Source organism: Onychostoma macrolepis, chromosome 02, assembly GCF_012432095.1.
Source record: "Onychostoma macrolepis isolate SWU-2019 chromosome 02, ASM1243209v1, whole genome shotgun sequence".
In the NCBI taxonomy this organism is placed as follows: domain Eukaryota; kingdom Metazoa; phylum Chordata; class Actinopteri; order Cypriniformes; family Cyprinidae; genus Onychostoma; species Onychostoma macrolepis.
Window position 1 is genome coordinate 30,000,593 of NC_081156.1, and position 18,363 is coordinate 30,018,955.

Here is an 18,363-nt window from a genome sequence, read left to right on the forward strand (position 1 = left end):
GTATATATTTATATTACAGATAAATATATTTAATATATAAACATAACATATTTTTCTTAAATATACATGTATGTGTGTGTATTTATATAGACATAATAAATATATTAGGTTCAACTAGGTTGAACCATCGCTTTTAGGGTTTAAACGATCATCTTTTGAGAGGAACCTGCACAAATGATAAATAAATAAATGACTTGATAAACCAAATACAATAATTTAAGTCCTAAGTTTATTTATTTATTTGTATTACTTTTATTTTTAAATTGAAATTTATTTTAACTTGAGCTTTATTTTGTATTCTTTCATTTATTTATTTTTTATTGCTGCATTTATTTATTTTAAATTTTTGCAGGTTTGGACCTCCATATTGATACGCAGTTCACTTATAATAGTTAAAATCAGGATTGCTGAATCATGTTTATTTGCGTGTTAATGAAAAATTAGACGTTCAGCACAGACTTGTTTGAATGTGTGTTAATGCTGATGATAATGCTAAAGACTTGATTTTCACAAAGGTGCACTGCAGGACAGAAATGGTACTGTATTGTCAATGCCGATCGCACCCAGCAGGTGGCAGGCTAGCAGTTTAATCACACGCTGACATGTTTGCAATGTTATTGCCAAATGGTTGGATACCTTAAATGCTAGGCGGCTATTTGATATAATTAAATATATATTTCTTCTTTGGTAACAGTTTCTCCACTAACACATGCACAAACAGTTGATTTACTCAGGTGAAACTGAGAGTCTTGATAACGCTTACTTGCACACCCTGACACGAGTACAAGTGCAACTACAGCATTTGAAAATGACATAAAAGTAAATTAAAGTTTAGTTAAAAATTAAATATCATATCAGTTGAGAAAATCAATGTAGGTGTACTTGCTGTACTAACGTGCATCGAACCCAACTAACATTTCAAGAGTCAAGACTACATTTTGGAGTGATGCTGTTGGAAACCTCACACCCAGGTGCAAAAACTGTGTGTTGCTCAAGAGTTAAGACACAAATGAAACAGAGACAAGACAAGGCAAGAGAGTGATGGGGTGTGGCTGCACGGGCGTCTGTACGGTCTGATAAATGTGTCAGCAGAAGGGGATTTTCATGCGGTCATGTCTAGATATTCAAATGCACGTTGGTCAGCTATGTGTATTTTTGGATTGTATTTTGTGGCGCTTGGCTTGCTGCGTAACTGACCATGATACTGGAGTCTTACTTTTCTGGATGGAAGATCAGTTCGTTTGCCTTCATAAAATGCTCAAAAAGAAGATTAACCCCGAGATAGCGAGCGATTATGAACAGTTATGAACAATTTGTCAGTTTGAAAACAGTGATTGCACCTCAGGTGAGATTAACAGTCATAGTGATGGAAAAAAAGATAAACCTGTCCAAATGCTCAGTCTGTAACTTAAAGAAATATCATTCATGGCTTAACATTCCCCTCAAGCTATCATTGTTCACAGCTCTGTTATTGTTTCACTTTGGCATCATGGGGAAAAGTAAGTTGGCTTAGTGCAGTGATCTCATTTGCAATGCATTATTTATCACACCAATTATTACTTAGGTTTTACATTGTCAGGATGTCAGAATGAAGTACCTCTAAAAGTGCATTTTTGCGAGAAATCATCAACAAAAGTAGAAAAGGTCTGTGCACATATATTCAATGCACTGATTTATTCATTAAGACTCATTTATAATTCATAATTCATAATGATTTCTGTCCCGTTTTAAATGATTGCTTCGTTAATTATGCCCTGCCTTTGGAGAAATCAGTGTAAGGTTATTTATCTGTTTTATGCATATGACTATGACGCTAATTGTGGCTGTGAACTATTTCCAGACGTTATGGTGAAAGCATCTGAGGTGGAATTTAATATTGCTAATAAAGTCTAAATATAGGCCTTTGAGTGCATCAGCATTTCTATGCAGGGGTCAGCGGCAAACAACATGGGCCGCTAATGAAGGAATGTGCCAGCAGGCGTCTTTTTTCTTTTTATTACGAATGCTCCTAAGTGCTTTAATGCGATTTTTAATGTGCTTTTCATTTTAAATGTCACCAAATTTTCACTAGCTTGGTAGAACGTTCTCAGATGTCCATATAATGGAAGAGCCCAATATTTTATCAAAATGTATGCAGAAAAAATGATTGCTTTTGATAAAGCATTACAAACACAAACTTGATTTTTCTCTGAATGTCTTTTCAAAATAGCAGCTTGTTTGGGCAGAGAACCAACAGCTTAGACAGGAAAGGTTGTCTGACCAAACACAGCTGGTTTATTTTAAGTGACATTCAGGGGTGGGTAAATCCAAAATCTGAAATAACTCTTAAAACAAAGCAGTCTATACAGCTGAGTACACATAAAAAAAACTTGTGCATCCTGAATAATGGAAATTGCCTGAATTTAAGCAGATAAATATAAATTTCCCTCGATTTGTAATAGCATGGCAGGTATTTTAGCTCTCAGATGTTCATGCAATGGCTCAAAAACTTTGCACAGATGCATGAAAAGCCATGTTTAACCATTCAGGCTTACATTCAGAATCAAGAAAAATACATTTTTGTTACTTGAATTAAAATAACCAAAATAAATTATATATAAATATGTAATAACTTATTTATATAATAACCTTTATTTTATTTTATTTCAGCTGGTTGTCAAGTTTCTCTTTTTCATCTAGTTAACTTGATGTATTAAAATATCTAAAACTTAAACTGTAATAAAATGAATAAAAACCATACAGACGTTTACAAAACTACGGTAATAAAAATGACTAAAATGTGTGACAAAATTGCTAAAATGAAAATGAAAATGGAATATATATATATAAAAACGAATTCAAAATATTAACCAAACTGCACTGATACTGAAATAACATTGATATGTCATTATATTTTACATGAATTAGTGTGAAGAACCTATGAAATATTTACTGCTAACTTATTTAATTCTCAATAGATGTATGAATAGAAATACATCTTTTGAGAATTTTATTATTTTTTTAATCTAATTTTGAGTTTGCTTAGCTGAAATGTAGTCACATTACTGAAAAAGTAAGTCTGTTGTTGCTTCAAACTACTTAAAGCTATAAATAAAGACATTTAGATATAACAAAAGACAGAGAGAGTCAGTGTTAGTTAAAATTCACATTATTTCATGTAAACAGCGGTCAGTTTCATGATCCTGGGATTAGGAAACAAATTAGATTTGGGATCCAGGCGACCGTCCCAGTTAGCTTGAACTCGAAGACCATCTGTGAATTTCCACAAATAATCAATCATCCATCATTCATCAGGCGAAATCAAAGAGAGAGCAGTCACGCACCGGACTGCATCGCTTCCCCACACCTCATTCTCGCTCTCTCTCAAATCCCTCTTTTGCTGAATCTGTGGCCTTCGATCCATGTGAAATGGTTCTCCTTGCAGAAACACCTGATTTTTATTTCTGTGAGGCTTGTTCATTTGTCAGCTTTGTCAATAGCGGGGCTGTCCATGTGACTGACGGGCCGTCCTGGGCATCACTCCACTTGATTCTGCAAGCAAGCAATAATATCAGACAGAACTCACAGCTAAATCCAAACTCAGCATTCAGTGTGGATCTGATTCGCACAAGAAATGCGGTGTTATTCGTGTAATAATCATAAAATTAAACAGCTTTTTTTATTTATTTTTTTTGCACAGTTAGTCAAAATATTGAGAGCTGTTTGCAATACTCAAATATGTCTCTAGAGGGAAAAAAAAGGTATTCTTTGATATGGGAGATAAAGGTTGTATAAAATAAAAATGTATGAGATGGAAACAAATTGCATTTATTGATGATAAATAGAAACCTAATTATCGTGTATTTAAAAAAAAACATTCAGTTTATTACCTGAGTCATTTAAAATTTCCAAACAAATATGCATCAGGAGTAGTTCACCCAAAAATTACAATTTTGTCATCATTTACTCACCCTCATGTCGTTCCAAACCTGTTTGAGTTTCTTTCTTATGCTGAACATAAAAGAAGATATTTTGAAGAATGCTGGTAATCAAACAGTTGATGATCCCCATTGACTTCCATAGTATTTCTTTCCCTATGGCAGTCAATGGCGACCAGCAACTGTTTGGTTCTTCAAAATATCTTCTTTTGTATTCAACATAAGAAAGAAACAGGTTTGGACAGACATGAGGGGGAGTAATGACAACATTTTCATTTTTAAGGTGGACTATTCGTTTTAAGTTAACGGTTGGGTCTAATTATTATTATTATTATTAAGTGTACAGTATACATGCAAGTGTCTAAATACCTTTGAGGCTGCTGTGCATGCTTGTCAAGTCATATTATGTATAAGCAATTCTAAATAAAAACTCGGTTTGAGGTAAGCATATTATTTAAAGAAGAACTGTAATTTATCACCCACAGTTGTACACATTCATTTGCCAAAAACAACTCTGTCAGAATAAAAATACCATTTCTTTTGACAGAAAACATAATAGATATCTATTTTATTCTCTGTATACTTTAAAAGTGCATTTTAAGATCACCCCATTAGGAAAAGGCTGATCTTGAGCTGTTTGTTTTGTAATGATGTTAAAAGTTATGGTTTGTTGGACATTGGTTTGTTGCATTGCATTGCATTGGGTTCTTCAGATCAGCATATTGGTTTCTGTTTGGTTTTTTTTTAAATATATATTTAGATATTAGATATTTTTCATGGAATGCTTTCTTAGTGGAACTTTATCAGGTTCTACTATGACACCAGGTTGTCAACCCTTTTTGTCCTGAGATCTTTTTATATTGGATTGAAGTGTTAAATCTAGACGTAACCTTACACTGGACTTTTGTAAATGTGCGCAGACCTCATTGCCCTCGGGCGTGGATGATAACAGGAGAAATTTCACACATTGCATCATCTGCTCACACAGGTGATGTCAGTGTATTATTAAAGCCACAGTGTATTTGGACACAGTGTGATGAAGGCCTGGGTGTCTCAGCGTGTGGGTTGCGCAAAAGACTGTCTTTAGCTCAGCTATTTTGTGGGCTGTTGTTTTCCTGTTGTTTTCACTTCTCTCCGTCTCTTACCCCCTCTGCACAGAGAGCGAGCGATGCGACTAGATCACTTCCACTATAATCAGCAGAAAGGTGTTAACAATATTTGGCACCTGATAAGTAATGCCTTTTGGACCGTTGTTGGCGCGTTTTGGAAAGAAAAGCAAATGACCTCATTCCGTTTGCATTCAAGATCAGCCATTCAACCCTGTTACCTAAGCTATTGTGAGAAAAGTTAATCAAACAAATGTTTTTCTTTAAGGGGAGACACTGCAGGCAAAAATACTGTTTTTTCATGCACCTGTCAATTTTGAGATTTTGGGCTTTTTGGTTTTTCATAAAGTGTTTTTTCAGACTAGTAGAACGAAAACATCCAAAAGACACTGTTAAGTGTTTCTTTTATAGCACTTTATCTATTTGTGTCAATAGATTTCAATTACAATACATATTTTTAAAGGCCGTTTTCTCAAAATGAGTTTTTTCTCCTACACTGAGCCATAAATCTGCACTTCAGTAGCACTTACACACACCAAACTTTACATTTTTACAGAGGGATTTGTTCATATATAATTTACTTGATTATATACAACATTTTAATCCCCCCAAAATTGTCAAAATATAGTGTTTTCTGTCTGTTCTAAGTATTTTCTGAATTATGGAGTGACAAAATGAGATTCTGTAAAAACTTTTGACTGGAATATGTCAAAAAAATTAAACAAGAATTTTGAAACTGACTTAATCCAGTGTTTAGATTTTTGTACTAGAAATGTATGCAAATGAGTGCATATTTCATTAAATAATGCCTCATTTGCATATTTAAACCTAACATTTTAGAAAACTTGTAATACAAAAAATGTTTGCAATTATGAATGTAATCAATCAACTAGGTAAGTAAAGTGATAACTATTAGTAAAAAAATGTACCCTATTCACCTGCAGTGTCTCGCCTTAATTGAATTTATCAATAACTATAAATCAACATTTGGTCCGAAACTACCTACTGATCGAGCTACATTTTTTTTCTATTTCACTGGAACAAATATATAAAAATAGTAGAATTTGATGTTTATTTATTCTTTATTGCTAGAAAATGAAATCAGACAAATTAGGGTTTTAATCTGTATTTAGAAAAAAGCCCCAAACAGGGTTGCAAAAAAATGCAAACCTCATATAAAATAAAACGGTAGAAATATAATAAAATAATTCAAATAAAGTAAAAAATAAAAAAAAAGTTAAATATTATATTATAAATATTAAAAATATATAAATTATAAAGACAATATTATTATATAATTAATATTAATGTGTAATATGTAATTTTATGATAAAATAAAAACAAACATTCAGCAAGACAGCAAGTCCTTTTCTCTCTCGCTCTCTCATTTGGTTTCTCCATCCTTCCTTTACTATTTATAATATGGTAATTAAACATTTTAAAAATAATGTTCTGTAGGGTTAATACGCCATTATTTTATATGCTAAATGAAGGGTACTGTATATTTTTGGTGTGGTATTTCATTTCTGAATCTTAAAATAAAACAAAATGAAACATTAAACGAGACAACAAGTCTTTTTTCTCTCCGTCTCTCTTTCGGCCTCTCCATCCCTCCTTCCTTCCTTCCTTCATCTACTCCCCTCCTTCCTTCAGTGGCAATGACTCAGGTCTCTGGAGTTTGTTTTTCCCCTTTTCTCCTTCTAACCCTCCCTTTTCTCTCCCTCTCTCTCGTCTTTTAGCGCGTGAATCCTATAAGCAGATAATGACATCCCAATAGAAGGCGTTTGTTGCTCGGTCTGGGCGTGGCCCTCTGCTATTTTCAGGCGCTGTCATGTGATTGGCTCAATGAGGGTATAATTATGTCCAGTGCATGAGAGAATTCACTTTCTCCCTCTCGCTCTCTCCTGCTCTTGTTTTTAGTGGGGTTATGTTGTATCTTGTGGTTGTTAGGCTACAAATGGCAACTGCTGTGGTATATAATGAATAATATAATGACCTTGTTTATTTCCTTTAATTGAAAAAGGTGATCTGCAGTTCACAACACACAAGTGAAAATCTAAACACGTACAGGCAGGCCGTTGCTCATGCTGGGTGACTGTTGTAAGCAAAGCTACTCTTCTGTAAACACACGGCATGGCTGCATGCATGTGTGGAAGCATTTGGCACTTTTTTGGAAGCGGATGGTAGCCTTGTGCCAATAGCATTTGGGGAAAAACAGAAAAGAAAGAAAGGTTTTCTTTAAAATTCAGACAGACAGTGTTTTCTTACAGATCTCTGTCTGTATGCGAGGTATTAAGAGACATTTTCCTTTTTTCTTTCTATCTATCTATCTATCTATCTATCTATCTATCTATCTATCTATCTATCTATCTATCTATCTATCTATCTATCTATCTATCTATCTATCTATCTATCTATCTATCTATCTATCGTTCTATCTATCGCTCTATCTATCGTTCTGTCGTTCTGTCTGTCATTCTATCTATCATTCTATCCATTGTTCTACCTTTCTATCGTTCTGTCTGTCTATTGTTCTGTTGTTCTGTCATTCTATCGTTCTATCTATCTGTCTGTCTACCTATCTATCTATCTATCGTTCAATCGTTCTATCCATTGTTCTACCTTTTTATCATTCTGTCTGTCTATTGTTCTGTTATATCATTCTATCTATCATTCTACTGTACTTTCTATCTATCTGTCTGTCTATCTATCTATCTATCTATCTATCTATCTATCTATCTATCTATCTATCTATCTATCTATCTATCTATCTATCTATCTATCTATCTATCTATCTATCTATCTATCCATTGTTCTACCTTTCTACCGTTCTGTCTGTCTATTGTTCTGTTGTTCTGTCATTCTATCGTTCTATCTATCTGTCTGTCTACCTATCTATCTATCTATCGTTCAATCGTTCTATCCATTGTTCTACCTTTTTATCATTCTGTCTGTCTATTGTTCTGTGGTTATATCATTCTATCTATCATTCTACTGTACTATCTATCTATCTATCTATCTATCTATCTATCTATCTATCTATCTATCGTTCTATCTATCTGTCTGTCTATCTATCTATCTATCTATCTATCTATCTATCTATCTATCTGTCTGTCTATCTATCTATCTATCTATTGTTCTATCTATTGTTCTATCTATCTATTGTTCTATCTATCATTCTATCCATTGTTCTACCTTTCTATCGTTCTGTCTGTCTATTGTTCTGTTGTTCTGTCATTCTATCTATCATTCTACTGTACTATCTATCTATCTATCTATCTATCTATCTATCTATCTATCTATCTATCTATCTATCTATCTATCTATATCATTCTATCCATTGTTCTACCTTTCTATCGTTCTGTCTGTCTATTGTTCTGTTGTTCTATCATTCTATCGTTCTGTCTGTCGTTCTGTCTGTCATTTTATCTATCTATCTATCTATCTATCTATCTATCTATCTATCTATCTATCTATCTATCTATCTATCTATCTATCTATCTATCTATCTATCTATCTATCTGTCTGTCTGTCTATCTGTCTGTCTGTCTGTCTGTCTGTCTGTCTGTCTGTCTATCAGTTTATCTATCAGTCTATCTATCATTCTATCGTTCTTTCTATCATTCTATCTATCGTTCTATCATTCTATCCATCCATCTATTTTTATCAAATCTTCTGGTTCAGGGTGGATTAACACTTCATTTCCCAGAATGCCTCACCTGTAATGAATTTCATTGAATTCCATTACAGTAAATTCCTCTTCCTGTCATTCCAATCTAACTTCCTGTGGGGTGTGGCCAATTTGATTCAAATTCACACTCAGTTTTTCAGTTCTAAATTTTGCACAACTCTGAATTTGGTTCACTTTGTGGATTGCCTGACTGATGTGTAAATCAGCAATGTATTTTTACATTGTAAAATCTAAAATCAAATGTCTATGTTAAAAGTATATTGATGGTGTTTGAAGGCCTCTGAAGAGCCGAAATGCCGGCACCTTTGAACATTTCTATATTGATCTGACCAGTCACAGCAGTCCATCAGTGTATCTATCATTCAGTGTGTCTGCCTTTCGTCTTATTGGCTGAGCCCAAATGACATCATGAGCTGAGAGCATCATGATTTTAAGAATGAGGAGAGCTTGGCATTAACAGACGTGCGGCACATGTGAATGTACCATTCATTAACTTGCTAGGAGTGATCGTCTGGGAGCAAGAGAGCATGAACAATACGATTATGTCAGAATGAAAAAATGTGTATCCTCAAGACAGCTTAGTGTTGTCTGGTATCTTCCTCTCATTCTCTCTTTCTCTCTCCCTCAGAGTCTAATCCTTTTTTTCTATTTACACAGGATTAAATTCATAATCAAACGCATCCTAACAGCTGAGATGAGTCAGACAGCCATCTGGAGCTTTGAAGTTTTTGTGTGCCATGATAATTAGAGCATTTCTCGAAACTATTTGGACAGAAACATTATTTTTACGCAGTTGTGTTTTATTTATTGCCACCGGTAGGATTTTATGCATTCGGTATTGTTTATCAACACTGTATAGAACATCACAATATGCTCATTAAAGACCCATGGTTTTGTTTTATGAATGCTGTATTGACATCTTTTATATTGAAATTGGGAGCTCTGGGGAACATTTTACATTGAGGGGTTCCCGAAAAACCATAAGAATTATGAAAAAAAAACTATTTTAAATATTTCTAAATTATTTAAATTATCATTTCAAATATGATATATTATAATTATTTATAATCTCAGTATCGTGATAATATCATATTTTTATTATATTATTATGTAACATTGAACATGGATTATATATTATATAAAATATTATACTTTTTTGTTTCATTGAAATTAATCGAATTATTGGCCTGATATGCAGTAATGTTTTTTGGCTAACTTTTCATTAGTCATTTTCCATCACGCTCAAGTTTTGTGACTGTCAGTGCAGATCCTTGTCTCTTCACATGATGTGAGTCAAGTTACAAATCTTTATGATTGTTCTTACACTTCAATGACTATCATTTTCTTTGCACATAGGTACCTATTTTGACGTTGCCATAGAAAGTAATAATTTCTGGTTCAGACATGAATGCTTCATAGAAGAATCTCTGAGTTGACATTTTGTAATTATAATAATTTCAAATGTATTATAATGTCACAGTGCGGGCAACCTTGATTTGCTACTTATTATCACTGGACTGTAAAATTTAAAGGGCAAGTGAGCAAATTTGTCAAATTTCTCAGTCAAGAGAGCATTTTATTGGTCATGATGATAAATTTTTGGAATCTGTGATGCATTTTTTTCAGCATTCTTTGATTGATTAGAATTTCTAAAGAACAGCATTTATTTAAAATGTTTTGTTACGTTATAAATGTCTTTACTATTACTTTTGATCCATTTAGAGCATCCTTGCTGAACAAAAGGATTCATTTCCTTAAAAAGACCCCAAACTTTTGAACGGTAGAGTATTTTGTCAACTTGTACCAGTACGCTACACATCCATGACCTCAGAGCTCACAGACATGGACTAAATGGACAATAAAACTCCAATTATGAAGTCATCTGGTCTTTAACTGCATTTTAATTGCATTTGAGTGATGACTAACCGACATGAGGACAAGAAAATGGCCTTGTTACTCGATAGTCGTCGCTCTAGGTATCATCAGCGAGACGTCAATAACTGCTGATGTGTCTGCTTTGAATCATAATGCTTCTGTTCGTGCGGGTCGCTGGGAAATGGATGAAATAATAAGAGGTGCATTATGCAGTTTCCTCGTGTTGTTACAGATCGAGACACTCATTGGCTGATCGGCATCTGCTGACCTCACATTCACAGTAGATGATTTGTACAGTATGTTCTTACCCTGCGTTTTCTTTCCCTCATTCCGTCTTTCCCTGTCTGCTCTCCTCTATCTCTCCTCTCCTCTCTCCATCAGCTGAGGCAGAGCGGAGCAGGAATGCACCAGCTGTGAGCCGTACTGCAGTGCCAGGGGACTGTAAATAGGGACGGACTGAATGTGCTTCCTGTCGGCAGACAGCAGAGAGGACATACGGGACTGGATCTGAGCGGCTCAGAGTCAGGTAGGACCGCAGACTGTCTGTGTGCCATTACTCAGAGGGCTAGACGAGGACTTCCTGTCCACCGGTGGCTTGGGAATGCTGTTGGAATGGGTTTTTCACAAGCTAAGGATGTTTGGCGTCCTGATATTCAGCGACGTGCCAGGTTAGAAGTGAGCTGGGAAAGGTTTGAAATGAGGCATTGTATGTTGAGCACGCTTTCTTTCTCTCTGTGGTTCATTTCCTCAAGTGCCCTCGTTTTTCATTCCTCTTTCTCTGCATCACTCTAAAGGTTCTTCGGTTCAGTTATGGGGTAGGTTTTTGATGTTATTGTTGTGTTGGTTCCAGGTACCATTCGTCTGTTTCAACAATATGAATGGTTCTTTAGAAAACCACAGATTGCTTCTCTTCGGAAATTCAATGGAAAAAAAAAAAAAGTCAATCTATTAGGTAACAAGAATTTACAAAGATTCTCTTAATGGACTATAGGTACTTTTTCTGTGATATCATTAGAACTTCATTGTCACTGGGTTTTCTCTTAAACTTAACGTTTTTCTGTGGCATGATATTAGTCTTTTAAAAGTTCATCTCATAGCATAATTGGAACTCGGGATGGTTCTCCTTTAACATAATTGGAGCTTAAAAAGTTTCTTGTTTGACGTCATAAGGATATGTGGTCAACATGAAATTGAAGTACACCCTTTTTACATTATTAAAAAGTAATTTAAAGGGATAGTTCACCCAAAAAATTCTGTCATCATTTACTTAACCTCATGTCATTTCTTCTTTCTTTTGTGCATGGAATGCAAATGAAGATATTGTGAGGGATGTCTCAGTGTTATGTTCATACAATGAAAGTTAAAGGAGTCCAAAGTTGCTTTGAGTTTTGCAGAAGAGTAAGTGATGACAGATTTTTCATTACTGGACAAATCTCTTCAATGCATTAACATGCAATAACACTGAATCAGTGTAGTATTATTTTAGTATTATATACTATTATAGTTTTTATTAATATTTAAAATTGTTTTTATATTTTCATTTTTTATATTTTATGGGGGTTTTTTGTCATTTATATTTGTTTTAAAAAATATTTCCAAATAGTTTTAATTTAGTAATTTTAGTATTTCCACTTAATCTTATTTCAGTATTTTGAATATTAGTTTAGTTTTTCATCTAATATTTATATGTTATATTACTTCAGATTTATTCAAACTTATAAAAATGTTTTAGTTTTAATAGTTTTAGTTAAAGGGATAGTTCACCCAAAAAATGAAAATTCTGTCTTTAATTACTCGCCCTCATGTCGTTGTAAACCCGTTAAGACCTCCGTTCATCTTCGGGAACACAAATTAATATATTTTTGATGAATTCTGAGAGCTCTCTGACTCTCCCATAGACAGCAATGCAATTAGCACGTCACGATCAAGTTCACGCTTTGATTTGAACGAAAACAACTTATCCGCGTGGTGCAGCTGACACGTTCAGCGGATACTCTCCAAAACGGCACTATAGAGTGACGAATTGTTGAATAAAGTCGTTATTTCTGTTTTCTTTGTGTATAAAAAGTATTCTCGTAGCTTCGTGAAATTACGGTTGAACCCCTGATGTCGCATGGATTATTTTACCGATCTCCTTGCTACGTTTCTGGACGTTGATCATGGTAATTACATTGCTGTCTGTGGGAGGTTTTAAAGTTCATGGCAAAAACAGAAACCATTTATTACCATTGGCACTGCCATTGGAATACCATGTTCCAGGATAAAATACTCATCAAATGAAGAAGTGAAGTAACCCCCCACAATCTACAGCAAACTGGCATTAACATCTGGCTCCGTTCTGATGAGAAACACAACCTTTTGGTGATCTAATCAATTTTTCGTGGATAAAATCCTGCCTTATTTTTTATTTTTTGACATTGAATGCTCTTTAGATAATGGAAGAAAAATAGGTTAAACATTCTGTTTCATGTTGACCTGAAACATTTATTTTGTCACTGTAAGAACTCAAAACGGTTCTCCAATGGCATTTGACCAGAGGCTTTATTTGTACAAATACACTAGCCTTAAATCTGTTTCTCTCTCACATTAGTGTAAGTAACACCCGAGGGGGTGGCAGTAGTGAGATGTGTGAGTGTTTTTGTACCAGGTGAGTGAGTTTAGAAGAGGAACTCTACCATCGGCTCAGTCATGTGGAACGTCTGAGATAACACACCTGGCATGAGTGAACTACAGACCTCAAGTAACCTCGCACACACACACACACACGCTGTGTATGCACACTAATTCACATGCAAACACGAGTACATGCTTTCACACATGCATATAGTGACCCACATTAAAGAAATGTCAAAACATGACACAAAAAGATGTTTGTTACAGCAAGTTTCCAATCACAAAACTATAGATTCAATGTTTTTACATTATTTGTTTGCAGAAACCACTTGGTTTAAAAATTTCAAGTGTGACTCACATGCTAATAACTTTTTTTAAAGTGTGACTCACATGTTGAAATAGTTTTTCGGGGCTTCTGTGTATATAAAGCAATTGCAACCCACTTCCGGTGCAAGACGTGCTGTGTTATCTTTAGCAGTGTGTGAATGTTGTTTCCTCTTTTTGAAGCTTTGAATTTTAGGGCGTGTATGTTAGTATGATATTCGCAGTGTTTTTTCTACGTTTAGGATTTGGGAAAGTGTTTACGCATGTGAAACGAGTGTGGCAAACTTCTCAGAGTCTCTGAGGAGGGCAGTGGTGTTTTCTAGGGGAAAATGGCACAGCTCTCTCTGCGGCTGGTACACCCAGATGCAAATAAGATAAAAGCAGGTTTCCATGGTGATAGAGAGAATGATCTCTGAGCACACACTCACAGTTACTTCAGTATGTGCTTTATCAAGTGATCACACATTGAAACCGTAAACACATGCACACGTTTAAACATCTTAACGCAGTGTTTTGCATGCATGCTACTCTATGCTTGGTCGTGCTCTGTGACACACCGGGGCATACGTTAGTATCTGTCCCAGAATGCATTGCGGTGAGCTACATTGGCTGGTGACCCATGTGTGAGTTCCTGTCTCACTCTCAGTGGAGATACAGCTCTTGCATTACACGCGGGTAAGAACTAACAGCCTCAAATATACATTTTTACATCTATAGCTCCGAAATTATTTATAAAAGGGAATTTCTGAAAAATAATGAATTTATATGTGTATTATATATTGCTTTAGAAAAGCTAACAGTTACACTCTCTGATGTAGATTTTTGACCTTTTGAGTTGTTTGCTTATGGCCGATTTACCATTTTTATGTGCGTAAAGTTTTGTATTATGAATATTTTCATAATTTTGTTTCAGCAGTCTGTTAATATGTATTCAGTATGTATATACTGTACACTGTAAAATAATCGTTTTAAATTTGTAAAAAACAAAAAAAAAGAAACAGGTTGCTCTGTTTGCAAGATCTTGACCGTAAAATGATTTTTTTTCTTTTGGCATTTTGTTAACTTTATATTTTGCAGTTTGTAACCATAAATATATTCTATTAAATACTATACATTTAGTAATTATATTACAATATATTGCAATTGTTGTAATTCTTAATATATATGAATACATTTCACTTTATATGGTTACTTACTGTACACTTTATGCATATTTGCATTTACATTACAAAATATTTTCAGTGTGTATTCTAACACGTTTGACCACTTCCTCTTGTGTCTCTTTGTCTCATCAACGTTCAAGTTCTGGTATGCAAGCCAATTACATGGCCTTTTACTTATGTATCACTTTGTAAATTTCCATTTTATGAAGTTGTTGGACTTTGCTGAAGAATCATAGTAGCTACCGATTGCTCTCTCTCTCCTCTGACGTTGCTCCACAACTTATTTGATTATATTCAGAGTCAGTTTGAAGAATCAGTGATGTAAATCTGCTGCCAAGCGCCATTGGCCGTGTAAAACACACCGGCGACATCGCTTCTGAATGTATGAGATGTTCAAAAGACGATTTGTTATTAGTACATTAAGCTGTATTTTTAATTTTTTAATTTTGTTAATGTAAGGTGTGACGTGCTTTTTGTTTATTGCATCTATAGCTGGTGATAATATTTGGCGGGAGGAGATTAAAAAGCCGTTCTGTTTAGTCATTCAGAGCTGTTGTCATTTTTTCCTGTTTCTCTTAGCAAAGTGAAATGAAATACTGCTTTTTCAACATGTTTTGGGTCAAACAGTGTTAGGTTTTGGTAGGTTTTGTAAGACCTTGTTCCGGACGTTTGCAAACTGAGAACTTCTCACTCACAGTTACGCATAAACTTCCTGTTTTCTCACTGTTTTAACTGTTTCAACAAGTGAAACTAGTTTCCTAATTTAGCAGCAGTTTTCTGAGTGGGTACAGAGCCTCTGGACTAACTTTTAACATTTAAATGTTTGTTGTAGCTCTGCACGAGTTTAAAGAATGACACATTTAATAAATTAATTGTTATTTAATGAAGAAGTCAAAATATTTTATATATATTTTACACAAAATAAAATGCGCTTTCATTACGTTACAATATTCTTTCAATATTATTTCTTACAATATTATTTATATTTATAATATTATAAATAGTTTCTGGACCTTTTTGAATAATTAAAGGGGCTCTGTATTAACTTTTAATGTCAAATTATGAAAATCATGTATTTAATAAATGAACTGTTTAATGAAGCATAACATATATATTATCAGAATTGAATAAAATGAATAGAACTTAAGGAAGCATAACATTGAATGAAAAAATAATTATAATATTATTATAATATTAAAATTATAATAATATATGCATATGTATTTGTACATCTGTAAAAAGTGAAAGTTGACTTAACTTAAAAAAATTGAGGAAACTCGTTGCCTTAAAATTATTAAGTACATAATAATTTAAAAAAAAAAGTTAAGTGAACTTGACAATTCAATTAACTTATGTTTTTTAATTATCATTTACTTAAAAATTTTAAGGCAACGGGTTTCCTAAATTTTTTTAAGTTAAGTCAACTTATCACTTTTTACAGTGTATGTTTTTGTACACAAACAATTAGCTTTATGAGAAGAGTTTTGCTATTACTTGTCTGATTCACGGGGTGATGAAGACACTGCAAATGTGTAAATATAGTCTTCCCAGAATGTTTCTGTAAATCAGACAGCCATGAAAAAGCATCAGTGTTGTTACCTATGAGGAGAAGGCCTCCAGAGATCAGTAAACCTGAAGAACACCGAGAGTTTTGCTGTCTTAGCATTTCAGTTTGCTACAGCTTTAGATTATTTCGAGCTAAATAATGAATCGATGCCACAAAGACTAAAGAGTGGCTTAGAAATCCTTTAATAGTGTTTACAAACCGATTATTGTATCATCAAAGGTAATTCTGCTGGAAAAGTGGTTGTAGCATCGTGATGTAGGGCAGTGCTTTAGTTTGGGTGCTATAGTAACTCAAGGCCTGAATGCCTTCGATAAATCAGTAAAGTAGGCCAGCACAATGCTGCTTTTATCAAGGGCATTTGAAACATCGCCGGTGACTTTCAGCAATGCAGCTAGACACCGATGCCTAGCGCCGAACCCCAGAGTCGCATTTATGCTATTCAGACCATAGCTGTTGTCTGTAAGCGTCGTCTTAGCAAACCGTGCTGAGAGAGACGGCGTAATATTCCGAAAAGCAGGGATTTTACTGAATAATTTAATAGATCATTTAGCTTCGAGTAGCTCTGCTCAGATAATGTAATAAAATATAAAAGATATGTGGGACCGTGCAAGAGAAAAGGGTGTGGTTTGCAGGGTTTAAATGAGGTTATCGGATGGCGAGATGAGCTGGAGAGGCGAGAGGTGTCCAGACTTACTGAGTAACGAGAATATTCTCTAACCCAGCAAGAGTTCACATCCACCAGCCAGCACAATTTACAGCATCCTGACACATACCAGTGCTGAGACGAGAGAGAGAGAGAGAGAGAGAGAGAGAGAGAGAGAAACAGGCATTGCTATGACTGAAACTAAGACTGAGGTTTTTTGTGCACTGAAAATTTCTGCTTCGTTCAGTGTGTTTATCTTGCACAGATTTGGAAGCTCAAAACGAAGGTATCATGCAGTGATCTTTGATAAAAAATGGTGCTGACAGTTGTCTTTGGCACCTTATGGTTTTTATTTCCTGCTCTGAAGGCGAACTTCCTGTCTCCGCTTCATGTTCAGGTGTGACTTTCATATTTTGCATGATTCAAAATGGCCCCGTGTTCGCATAAGCCGCATGAGTAACTCCAAATGGGTTTTAACACCAGCAGGGACTTTTTCTCCACACTGCCATGCCGAGTGTGGTGTGGTGTGGTGAGCGAAGCCAGACCCAGTGGATGTGGTTTTAGGCATCGGTTTATCTGAAATAAACATAAAATAGTGTCTGTCGGAAATATAAATCAATGCGTTTGGAAATCGAGGTAACCTGTTGATACAGTCGAAGGACTAATCACTAGATTTGGCAATGTTTGCCAGGCTAGCAGCAACAAATTTTTGGTAGATAGATATTTAGATACATAGAATTTTACGTAGGTCACTTAAACTGTAATTTCTGGTTTGTTATCTGAGTTTTGAGTTTCTGTAAAATGATCAGTACTTTTTGTCAGGATTCTGTCACCAAACTGTAAACACGACTGACCAAAATATCTGGATCCTAATAATATCCGATGATCATGTTCTTAATTTGGAGACAGGATCCTGAAACTTTTTGACAGGCAGAAATTCTCTCGTTTATGCAACATTTTTGCTATTTCACATACAATATACAGAGATTATTTGTAAAACTTTTATTTGAAAACATTTTTTCCATATTGTAGTATGATTTATTATCCCACCATTAATTTGCGACATGTAAACGACATTGCGACACACTACCTTTCGAAAGGATAAAAAAAAAAAAAAAAAGTAATAATGTTACAAATGATTTGTGTTCATTCAAGAATGCTGAAAAAGTTAATAACACAAATGCCCAATCATTAAAATATTAGCAGCACAAAGGTTTTCAACATTATTCTTAATAATAAATGTTTCTTGAGCGGAAAATCATCATATTAGAATGATTTCTGAGGGATCATGTGACACTGAAGAGTAATGACGCTTAAAATTGAGTTTTGTATCACAGGAATAAATTAAATTTTAAAATATATTAAAATAGAAAAGAGTTATTTTAAATTCTAATAATATTTCACACTATTACTGGGTTTACTGGGTTTTTAATCATATAAATGCAGCCTTGGTGAGCATAAGAG

The 18,363-nt window shown here is 34.4% G+C and overlaps 1 protein-coding gene across 11 annotated transcripts in view; it reads left to right on the top strand.

Moving 5' to 3' along the window:
- The window catches only part of mbnl1 (muscleblind-like splicing regulator 1), a 69,054-nt gene that overhangs the window by 2,698 nt on the left and 47,993 nt on the right, over positions 1-18,363 (top strand). For 10 of the 11 annotated variants that reach the window (XM_058758702.1, XM_058758743.1, XM_058758757.1 and 7 more), the window contains exon 3: positions 10,971-11,115. The gene's annotated coding sequence lies outside the window, so the exon portion shown is untranslated. Of the gene's footprint in view, positions 1-10,970; positions 11,116-14,048; positions 14,202-18,363 lie in introns of those variants that run through there. The other variant, XM_058758719.1, reaches the window with a different exon arrangement.